The 10,529-nt window shown below is 51.4% G+C and overlaps 1 long non-coding RNA gene across 1 annotated transcript; it reads right to left on the reverse strand.

Annotated features, from left to right (window-relative positions):
* Positions 1-1,546: 1,546 nt before the first annotated feature.
* Positions 1,547-2,215, reverse strand: LOC130539391 (uncharacterized). The gene is made up of 2 exons (XR_008954110.1): positions 2,143-2,215; positions 1,547-1,782 (listed from the first exon to the last, which is right to left on the reverse strand). It is a non-coding gene; the product is annotated as an uncharacterized LOC130539391 (long non-coding RNA).
* Between the last annotated feature and the right edge of the window lie 8,314 nt (positions 2,216-10,529).

Below are 10,529 nucleotides of genomic sequence, written 5' to 3' on the forward strand. Positions count from 1 at the left end.
GTTGCAGAGGCGTGTCAACCAGGACAGCCCTACAACATCCAGAGCCTTAAAATTAAACAACAGGGAAAGAAAGAGGGGGTGGTGACAGCGCAGGAACAGCTCCTAAAAATGCAGTTAGATGAGGCACGGAAAAACCTCAATGATAAATGAAAGGAAGAGAAACAGATGGTTCAGCAGTTTCCTCGGCAGGTGCAGCCAGATCCATTAGGTCCGCAACAAGATTTTGCTCCGATAAACCTGTATTGGGTCAGTCCTAGGGAAAGCATGTGTGAGAGATGCGGCGAGCAGGGATACGGCTTGATAGGTGGGTATGAGATCAGTGTCACGCATTGCAAAGGTTATGGTCATTGGCAAAGGGACTGTCCATATCACAACTATCCGGAGGTACCAGGTAGTGTTCCATTACCTCATGGAATTTATCACCGGAGCTGATCTCATCTGACACCGTCGAGCCTGTGGGGTTCTTAGGGAGACCGGAGAGACTGCCATTTTCTGTACCATTAGTGACTCATTTTGCTGGACAGACTGTATCACCCCTTTGTGATTTCACCACATTGCCCTATCAACCTGTTGGGACAAGATCTCCTTGTGAGGACAGGAGCAGCTATTCTGTGCGGAGACAAAAGTCTTGTGGTGCAATTTCCAAATGAACTGAAACTGAACTGCTGTATTTCACACCAAGGTGTGAAGGGACAAATGCTGATGAGTCCGACACCCTCTCCAGAACAGGGGGTGTGGGTGGACATTTATTGGGGAGATCTTGAGCCTGAGACCTCACCTGGTGTCAGTGTTGTGGCATTGTTTCAGAGCTGGAGGCCCTGACTGTCGATGCTAAGTCCTTTTGCCCTGCCAGTTGATCCCTATCATGTCATCCTATTTTATGACCGTGAGAATAATGAGGTGTATCAGGATGCGTTTAGAGAAAAGTTACAGGGAAATTTCTGGATGATTACATCACTGTGTTTGTGTGTTGGGCCTGAGGGTGTGGCTGCACAGGTTGACCTTACTGCCGAAAAAAATGAGTGGCATGAGATGGCTGAGGAAGCGTGTCCCCACGTTACCCTTGCCATCCATGCTGAACATCAGGCAAAGGACCTTGGTCCTATGATAAAAAGGTTAAAGAGTGTCACAGATTGGACCTCAACTCAGATTCCTGGCTTGTTATATTCTCTTTCAGAAAAGAGTTACAAGATAATGCACACAACTTAAACAGGCACTCACAACAGCTGCACATTTGGTAGTTCCGGATTATAAGGATACCGTATTTTCACAACCATAAGGCGCACCGTATTATAGGGCGCATCTTCAATTAACGACCTATTTTAGAACTATTTTCATACACGCTGGTGTTGTCTGGCATTTCAGTGACAATCCCTGCCTTCCTGAAAGCTCGGACTATGGTCGAGACTGATATATCAGCCCAGGTGTGGCGGGGTGGAGAGAGGTGGAACGGTGAATGACAACGCCACCTGGGGAATTTCACCCCAGGAATTAACCGGAAACAGGCACGCGCAGATACGGTTCGGTTCCAGAGGCAGAGACAGGATTGAGGGTTAGGCAGTACAATTTTATTAAATACAACTCAACACCGAAATAGCTCGGCTGTACAAAAATCAAACAAAAGGGGGTGGGACAGGGCCGGGGCCCCACCGGCAGGTGAAACTCAATTAGGGGAGATAACCAAACTAAAAAACACCCATGCTACTGCAACCAAAACTACACACGAGGGGTGAGGAAAACGCCCTCCACCAGGGGTTGGGTCCCCGCCGTGGCCCGCAGCACCTGTCCACAAAGAAAAGAGAACAATTAAAACACTGTTAAGAGTCTAAAAATTGAGAGCAATAGCTCCGTGGTCGCCTCGGCGGCACCACCACGTCTCAGCGCCGTTTCTCCGAGCAAGGGGGAGCGAGGGGAGAGAGAGAGAGCGAGAGAGAATCCCGAACCAAAGGACCGAGCCAAAGCAGCAGTGGGTCCAGTAAGCGAGGTAATCTGTGCCGACTATATTTGGTGGCGCCACCACTCCATGAGGGGTTCCCGCTGGGGCATCGCGACCCACTGACACCAGCCGGCAGCCAACTGCCCAGTGCAAACTAGCGCGCGCGCCCTTACGGCAAAGCGCTCTAGACGGAAGGAAGCACCAACCTTCTTGGCGCTGCCAGACAGCATGCTCATTCTGGGACAGGTTCAGTTGGTCGAACAGCCCAGATAAGCTGCACCACACCACACCTTCGTCGAAAGGGGAAATCAACTAAAGTCAGCTGGAGGCAGTGCCTTATATAAACCTTTTCTCCCCACCCACCAATTAAGGCACTACCTCCATAGGACACCTGTTCGGAGGGCAGGCCACGCCCTGCCACACAGGCATTTACGATCCACTGGCAGATAGTGGTGTATGCTGCTCGGCCGTGTTATAAGGCGCATAGCATAGAAACTGCGTAGTGCCTGTGGTTTCACTAGATCGAGCTGCGCTAAAAAGGAATGTCAATGAAACAGTCAGATAAGTCAGTCAAACTTTATTAATAGAATACAAACCGGCGTTCTCACAACTCCATTCACTCCCAAAATGAATAAGCAGCTGTTTTATTATTTTTCCAGAGTGACGTAGTGTTTTCGCGTAACACAGTTTTGTTTAATAACAGCGAGTTATAACAGGCAGTGCAGCATTTTTATGACAAGTGGATAGTGGAGTTTAATAAATCTTCGATTTAGTGCAACATTTTTATCACGTAGTACCGTTGCGGTAAATCAAACGTTAGTGCAAACACAATATACGGTAACTTGAACTCTCGAAGTAGTGCAATAGCAATAGCAATAGCAATATAACAATAGCAATATAACAATGTTGTTCAAACGGTAATGTCCATATTCACAGTATGACCAGCCTTGTTAGGTTGTAAACACACAAAAGAAACACGTAAAGCTCACTTTATCAGTTCATTCCTCATCTAGGAATCCCTCGAATTCTTCTTCTTCGGTGTCCGAATTGAACAGTTGTGCGAATACGGCATCCAACATGGCCGGCTCCGTCTCGTCAAAGTCGTCATCAGGGTCAGTGTCGCTGGTGTTGTCTGGCATTTCAGTGACAATCCCTGCCTTCCTGAAAGCTCGGACTATGGTCAAGACTGATATATCAGCCCAGGCATTTACGATCCACTGGCAGATAGTGGCGTATGCTGCTCGGCGCTGTCTCCCCGTCTTGGTGAACGTGAGTTCGCCTTCCGTCATCCACCGCTCCCACGCAGTTCGCAGTCTAGCTTTGAATGCCCTGTTGACACCAATATCTAGCGGCTGGAGTTCCTTTGTTAATCCACTTCTTGCTTTGTTTCCTTGGAAGCTCCGTTGAGTCTTCTTTACCTGGCACAGGTCGTCTTGTTGCTTCCTTCACTTCCGCACCATTGATTCGTTCACGTTAAATTCTCTTGCCGCTGCTCTATTTCCGTGTTCAACTGCGTGACTGATAGCCTTCAGTTTGAACTCTGCGTCGTAAGCGTGTCTCTTGCAAGGAGCCATTTTGGAGTTATTAGACAGAAATGGTTTCGGACTGAACTAGAATTCCTATTTATCTCTCTTACTGTTGTTACTTCGGCCACGCCTACTGACTACGGTAGCCGCAATTAACCAATATTACCATAATCCATACAAAAGGCGCACTGGGTTAAAAGGCGCACCGTCGATTTTTTAGAAAATTCTAGGCTTTTAGGTGTGCCTTATAGTCGTGAAACTACGGTACTTTCTTTTTGGATGTTTCTGAAGGAGAACATACAGTAAATGATGTTCTCTTTCAGAAAAAATGGGGTGAAAGGAAAGTATTAATGTATGCAAGTATAATGCTGGACCCCATTGAAAACAGGCAGCCACCATGTGTAAGGCATGTAGCAGGGGTTGCAAAACTTTTACAAAACACAGCACATTTAGTGATGGGTCATGTTCTGATAGTTCTTACAACACATAGTTTGGTATCACTGGTTTGCTCAGCAGCATTCACCATGACCTCACTTAGACAGACCAGGATGGACAAGATTTTAACTGCACCACACATAACATACACACATGAAGGGATCAATATGGCAGATGGTATGGGAGAGGGTGAACCACACAGATGTGAGGAGAAAGTGAAGAAAGATGAAAAAATCAGATTAGATCTTAAGGCGGCGCCGTTAAAGGATCCAGATGAAATACTATTCACAGACGGCTGTTGTTTCACCCACAGGAAGGGCTGAATGCTGCCTATGCAATAGTTAGAAAGTTAGAATAAGGTTTTGAGAAAGTGGAAACAGGAAAGATAACAGGTAAAGAATCAGCACAAATTGCAGAATTGAGGGCAGTTATTAGAGCGAAATATCAAAGGGAAAGAAAGTCACTATTTATACAGATTCAGCATATGTAGTGGGAGCTATACAGTTAGAACTTTGTCAATGATTGCGGGCAGGGTTTAACACAGCATCAGGCTCTCCTATAAAACATGAAGCAGAGATGAGGCAATTGCCACAGGCACTCGTGGAACCAGCAGAGGTTGCAGTTGTAAAATGCCAAGGTCACAGCAATGAGAACTCTTTAGAGGGAAAAGGTAATGAGGTGGCAGATCAGGCAGCAAAGAAGGCGGCAGGTTATAAACCAAGTTACAATTTGTTGTTGGTAGAGAAAAGTTCATGAAATCCTTCCAAGATACGATAGGGAAAGACTTGGTTCTGATCAAGAAGAAGCTTCTCCACATGAAAAAACAGTTTGGAAGGAAAGGGGGGCTGTTAAAGTTGAAGGAATCTGGCGGGGCCCAGACGGAAGACCTGTTCTCCCGCCCGGTCTGGTAGATGCCGTTCTGGAAGAGGCCCACGGCCTGACACACTGCGGGAGACCACAAATGATGCGGTATTTAACACATTGGTGGCATCCATTCCTGACAGCCATTGTAGAAAATTATATCAGAGAATGTTCAATATGCACACACTTTAATTTAAAATCAACAATTCGACCACATGAGGGAAAGTTTGCAGTTGCCCCCATGGCAGGGCAAGAAAGATTATAGATTTTACTGACATGATAGGCAGAGTCAATGGGTTCCGATACCTCTTGGTGGCAGTGGATGCATACACTGGCTGGCCAGAGGCGGTTCCCGTAGAAGCAGAAGATGCAAAAATGTCACAGCTGCGGGCAAACATGCCCGTGAGCCGCTTCGCCCTGCACACCTGTTGTACATCAGGACTCTAATGAGCGCTCATCAAGACACACCTGCTCTCTGCCAGAACGCTATTCGTTCCCGATGACTTTCCAGTGTTTTCCTGTTTGCCCGGTTCCGACCTTGCCTGGTCCTGACCATTCTGTTTAGCCTGCTCCCCTGTAAACTCCGTCTGCCTTCTGCCCGATCTCGACCTTGCCTGTCCCCGACTATTCTGTTCTGCTCGCTCCCCGGTGAATCCTCTCTGTTGTCTGTGTCCGACAATAAAGCGGTGTTCAGCCAAACTCGTGTGTCGCCAGATCTGGCCAGTAATTAACCCAGCGCACAACCTGTCCCAGCTGGACTGACTGGAACGGATTGAAGGAATCATTCAGCTGCACAAGGAGGCGGTGGCGGCTGCCGCCGCGGAGACGAAACGCGCCACGGAGGCGAACCAGCGGGCGCTTCCTCCTCAGCCTGCAACATCTTTCAGCGAGGAGGAACCCACGCACGTCGCTCACAGGGGAGGCGCGCAGGCGGCAGTCTGTTCAACTTGTGCCTCTACTGCGGTGGGCAAGGTCATTTCGTGGCGACCTGTCCAGTAAAAGCCCAGACTCACCAGTAATGGGGGGAATAGTGGTGAGTCCTATTTCTGCTTCCCCTCAACGACCCCGCCTTTCACTCCAAGTTTGCTTTCTACTTCCTGGGGGACCACAGGACCTAGCTGCCCTTGTTGATTCTGGGGCTGACGCCTGCCTGATCAGCGGAGAAGTGGCTCGGCAGCTGGGTCTTGGCCACGAACCACTGGCATCCACCATCCCAGCCCAAGCGTTGGACGGGCATCACCTGGGGAACATCCATCACCAGACGGGCCCGGTGACGATGCTGCTTCAGGGCAATCACCGGGAGGAGATACGCTTCCACATCCTGGAGGGGACGCACTTCCCCTTGGTCTTGGGCTACCTGTGGCTCTGCTGTCACAACCCACAACTCAACTGGGAGACAGGGGAGATCCTGGAGTGGGGAGCAGACTGTCACCGGTCCTGTCTAGCGCCAGCCCTGAGGGGGACCTTGGCTCCTGACGTTACGCCCCCAGATCTGGTCGGGGTTCCAGAGCAGTACCATGACCTCACCGAGGTGTTAGGAAAAGCCCAGGCGACCTCCCTTCCACCGCACCAACCATACGACTGCGCAATTGACCTCCTCCCAGGCACCGCACCACCCAAGGGAAGACTCTACTCCCTATCTGAACCGGAGCGAAGGGCCATGGAGAAGTACATCTCCAGTTCTCTGTCTGCCGGGCTGATCCGGCCGTCCTCCTCTCCCGCAGGTGCGAGGTTCTTCTTTGTGGAGAAAAAAGATAAGTCTCTGCGACCCTGCATCGACTACCGGGGCCTCAACGAAATTACCGTGAAGAACCGGTACCCGCTGCCTCTTGTCGCCTCTGCTTTTGAAGTGCTCCAGGGGGCCACTGTCTTCACAAAATTGGATTTACGGAATGCCTACCACTTGGTTCGCATTCGGGAGGGCGACGAGTGGAACACGGCGTTCAACACCCCAGATGGCCACTACGAGTATCTGGTAACGCCCTTTGGATTAACCAACGCACCGGCCGTCTTTCAGGCCTTAATTAATGATGTTCTTCGGGACATGTTAGATCGGTTTGTCTTTGTGTACCTGGACGACATCTTAATCTTTTCTAAGGGGCACAAGTATCACGTGCGACATGTGCGGGCAGTACTGCAGTGGCTACTGGACAACCAGCTGTTTGTTAAAGCCAAGAAGTGCCAGTTTCACGCCCCATCAGTGTCCTTCCTCAGATTCATCATTGCGCCGGGGAGCATCCAGATGGAGCCAGGGAAGGTCTCAGCAGTCGCGGACTGGCCACGCCCCGAGTCCCACAAGCAGCTGCAGCGATTCCTGGGGTTCGCTAATTTCTACCGGCGCTTCATTCGGAATTATAGCTCCGCTGCAGGGCCACTCACGGCGCTTACCAGCACCAAGACGGGGTTTGCTTGGACCCCAGAGGCGGAAGCAGCCTTCTGGGAGCTCAAGAAGCGGTTCACGACTGCCCCATCCTGCAACTGTTAGACCCTAGCAGCCAGTTCGTGGTCGAGGTGGACACCTCCGACATGGGGGTGGGAGCGGTGCTGTCACAGAGGGCTCAGGAGGACCAGAAGCTGCACCCGTGCGCGTTCTTCTCCCGCCGCTTGACGCCAGCGGAAAGGAATTACGACGTGGGAAATCGGGAGCTGCTCGCCGTCAATTTGGCACTGGAGGAATGGCGGCACTGGCTGGAGGGTGCTACGCTGCCTTTCATCGTGTGGACAGACCACCACAACCTGGAATACATTCGAACAGCCAAGAGGCTGAACTCCTGGCAGGCTCGGTGGTCACTGTTTTTTACCCGGTTTGACTTTACCCTTTCCTACCGCCCAGGGTCCCGCAACGGCAAGGCAGACGCCCTCTCTCGACAGTTCGCGGGGAAGGAGGACGAAGGCCTGGGGAGGACCTTGGAGAACATTCTTCCCGCCTCATGCATCGTGGCAGCAGTAACCTGGGGGATCGAGGAGAGAGTCCGGAGGGCGGCTGTCAATCAACCTGGGCCTAGCGCCTGCCCCAACGACCGGCTCTTCGTGCCTGACTCTCTCAGGGCTGAGGTCCTGGAGTGGGCCCACGCTTCTCGACTGGCCTGCCATCCGGGAGCACATCTGACAGCGGGTCTGCTGAAGCAGAGGTTTTGGTGGCCTTCCCTGGGGAATGATGTCCAGGAGTTCGTCAACGCAGAAACAACCACGCCGAGCACCTGCCGGGCTACTGCAACCTCTGCCGGTTCCTCGTCAACCCTGGACACACATCGCCCTGGACTTCTTCACCGGGCTGGCCCAGTCTGCAGGGAACACTGTCATTCTGACCATCACCGACAGGTTCGGTAAGATGGCTCACTTCGTGCCCCTGCCTAAGCTGCCGTCGGCAAAGGAGACGGCCCAGCTTGTGATCCAGCACATTTTTCGGCTTTACGAATTACCGGAGAGTGTGGTGTCAGACAGGGGCCCACAGTTTGCCTCTGTCTTTTGGAAAGAGTTCTGCGGGCATCTGGGAGCCACCGCCTGTCTGTCCTTAGGATTCCACCCGCAGACCAACGGCCAGACAGAGAGGATAAATCAGGACCTGGAGATGGCCCTCCGGTGCATGGTGACACGGGACCCGGCCACATGGTCGACCTTTCTGGGCTGGGTCGAGTATGCCCACAACTCCCTGATCAGTTCGGTGAAGGGAATGTCGCCGTTCCAGTGTGTTTTTGGATATCAACCCCTTCTGTTCCCGGCACAAGCAGGCGAAGTGTCTTGTCCCTCTGCAGCAGCTTATGCCCGCCGCTGCAGGCGGACGTGGGCCCAGGCTCGGGCCAATCTTCTGAGGGCGGGCGCCCGGTACGAGGCGGCAGCCAACCGGCACCGGACCCCACCCCCCAGATACAGAGTAGGACGCGTGTGGCTATCTACGGGGGACCTGCCTCTTTGGGGTGAATCCAGGAAAATGGCCCCGCAGTTCGTGGGACCATTTCCCATCGTCAGAGTCATCAGCCCGGTGGCAGTCAGCCCGGCTTCCCCGGTCAATGCGCGTGCACCCTACCTTCCACGTTTCTCGGATTAAGCCTGCCCACGAGAGCCCCTTGGTCCCAGATCGCCCGGCCCCACCTTCCCCGTTGCTAGTGGATGAGGGTCCGGCGTACACCATCAGTCGGCTCCTGCGCTCCAGACCCCGCGGCAGGGGTCTCCAGTACCTGGTCGACTGGGAGGGTTATGGACCTGAGGAGAGGTCCTGGGTACCGGCAGTCACATCCTGGACAAGGAGCTAATTCGTGACTTCCACGGCAGACACCCGGATCACCCTTCACAACCCAGGAGAGTGGGTCGTGCCAGACGTGGAGGCGGAGGACGAGGACCGTGGGTTGGAGTCGTCAGGCTCGCAGGAATTCTGACCCCCACCGTTCCCAGGAGGGCGACCCTGGACTTTCTTTGGGGACGTCGGGAGACGCCCCTGAGGGGGGGGGGCTCTGTCACAGCTGCGGGCAATCATGCCTGTGAGCCGCTTCACCCTGCACATCTGTTGTACATCAGGACTCTAATGAGAGCTCATCTTAAACCCTGGAGACACACCTGCTCTCTGCCAGAATGCTATTCATTCCCGATGACTTTCCAGCGTTTTCCTGTTTGCCCGGTTCCGACCTTGACTGTTTCTGACCATTCTGTATAGCCTGCTCCCCTGTAAACTCCGTCTGCCTTCTGCCCAATTTCGACCTTGCCTGTCCCCGACTATTCTGTTCTGCTCGCTACCCGGTGAATCCTGTCTGTTGTCTGTGTCCGACAATAAAGCGGTGTTCAGCCAAACTCGTGTGTCGCGTTTGGGTCCTTATCTGGTCCCTGACACAAAAAGTGTTATTAAATTTTTTGATTAATTCGACACATGGTTTCCCCAAACAAATGAGGTCTGATAATGGAACTCATTTTAAAAATAAAGATTTACAGGAAGTAGAAAAGGCATTAGGCCTTAAACATGCATTTGGCACCGTCTATCATCCACAATCACAAGGGAAGGTAGAAAGAATGAACCAAACAGTGAAGAGCAAAATTGGCAAGATATGTGCTCACAGTGGAATGAAATGGACACAGGCGCTTCCAATAGCCTTGATGTCAGTAAGAAGCTCCGTTAGCTCCCGGACAGGATTCACCCCCTTTGAGCTCGAGAGAGGTGTCCCCTTTCCAGGACCTGGAGCAGAAAATCCAGAGACCAGCCCAGCACTTTTATGAAATATAAATCTTATTTTGTTCAACTAAAAACGACTCTCTCAGTTTTCTCCCAACAGGCGACCTTTGTAACCACAGTCAGTGAGGATCCAGGAATTCCACACACAGCTGAGTGGGTCCTTCATCAAGCAAAAGTGGTCAGAGCCCAGGTGGACTGGTCCCTTTGAAGTTGCAGAGCGGACCTTACATGCTAACCATAACCCTAACATACTAACACCCTAACACCTTGACCCTAACTCTGGTATCACTGGAATCAATGTAACCCAGCAGATAATCCACAGAGAACGCTTGGACAGATCCAGGAACGTCTAAAGAAGACGGCACCATGATTAAACTTCTATTATTTTTGATTACATCAAAGGGAGCGGTCAATGAATTGTTTGTATTTTCCTAGCTTAGGCTGGGCCAAAAGGGGGATTGAAGAGAATTGTCTTTATCTTGTTATTATGTGTTCTACCATATGTTCCTGTCTTCTCTTAGAAGTACTTTAGAAGTTAGGTATGGCAGAATTTTTAGCAAGTGTAATAAAGATCAGAGACATTCCTTTGACAGGATTGTTGTTTAGACCA

Source organism: Takifugu flavidus, chromosome 15 (genome assembly GCF_003711565.1).
Source record: "Takifugu flavidus isolate HTHZ2018 chromosome 15, ASM371156v2, whole genome shotgun sequence".
Taxonomy (NCBI): domain Eukaryota; kingdom Metazoa; phylum Chordata; class Actinopteri; order Tetraodontiformes; family Tetraodontidae; genus Takifugu; species Takifugu flavidus.